The following is a 928-nucleotide window of genomic DNA, read 5'->3' on the forward strand; positions in this document are numbered from 1 at the left end:
GTATATATATATATATATATATATATATACATACACACATACAGGGTGCGGTGAATATACTGTCGTCTGAATTACTCAAAAATAAAAATAGCACTGACATCTCATTTTAACAGATGTTTACCAAAATTACATTAAAATCTTGAAATACTAAAGTGTAAATTTATTCAATGAAATCACCATTGGTTTCAACCACGGCTTTCAGACGATTTTGGAATCTCTTGCAGCCCTTTTGAACGGTCTCCTTGTTTAAGTTGATCAATGCTGCCATAATACTTGCCTTGAGTTCATCTTTGGTGTTACAAGGAGTTTTGTTGGTCACTCGCTCAACTGCGCCCCACACATAATAATCAAGGTGGTTGCATTCTGGGGAGTTAGGTAGCCAGATGTTAGGGGTGATATGGTCAAAGAAATTGTTAGACAGCCATGACTGTGTTCTGCTGCTTGTGTGGCATGGTGCAGGGTCCTGCAGCCACCCTCTTGGATGAAGGCAGCACCAACACCTCCAGGCACTTGATGTAGGTGTCTATGTTGAGTCTGAGGCCGTGTGGCGGAATCACTATTCCACTATATCTACACATTCTGTGCAGTTTTCCAACGGTCTTTCAGCAACAGCACACATTGATAAACGCAGTGACGACTACAAAATTCAGGCCACGGCAGACAGAGAGGATGTTCTTGAAGCCCAGAATTTGAAACTAAGGAGATAATATTCCCATATCGCCTGAGGAAACACAACTAGATCTCATAATGCAGGGAAGAGGTTGCATAATCAAGTATTTGCACGCCTGGAGAACCACGTAGCGTAGACACAATTGTAGTGATTGAAAATAAAGGTCGAACTGTACTCCTTGTTGACTCCAAATTTTTCCAATTATATATATATAACAAAGGCATAGTTATATATATATATATATATATATATATATAT

The sequence above is a fragment of the Octopus bimaculoides genome, chromosome 9, assembly GCF_001194135.2.
Source record: "Octopus bimaculoides isolate UCB-OBI-ISO-001 chromosome 9, ASM119413v2, whole genome shotgun sequence".
In the NCBI taxonomy this organism is placed as follows: domain Eukaryota; kingdom Metazoa; phylum Mollusca; class Cephalopoda; order Octopoda; family Octopodidae; genus Octopus; species Octopus bimaculoides.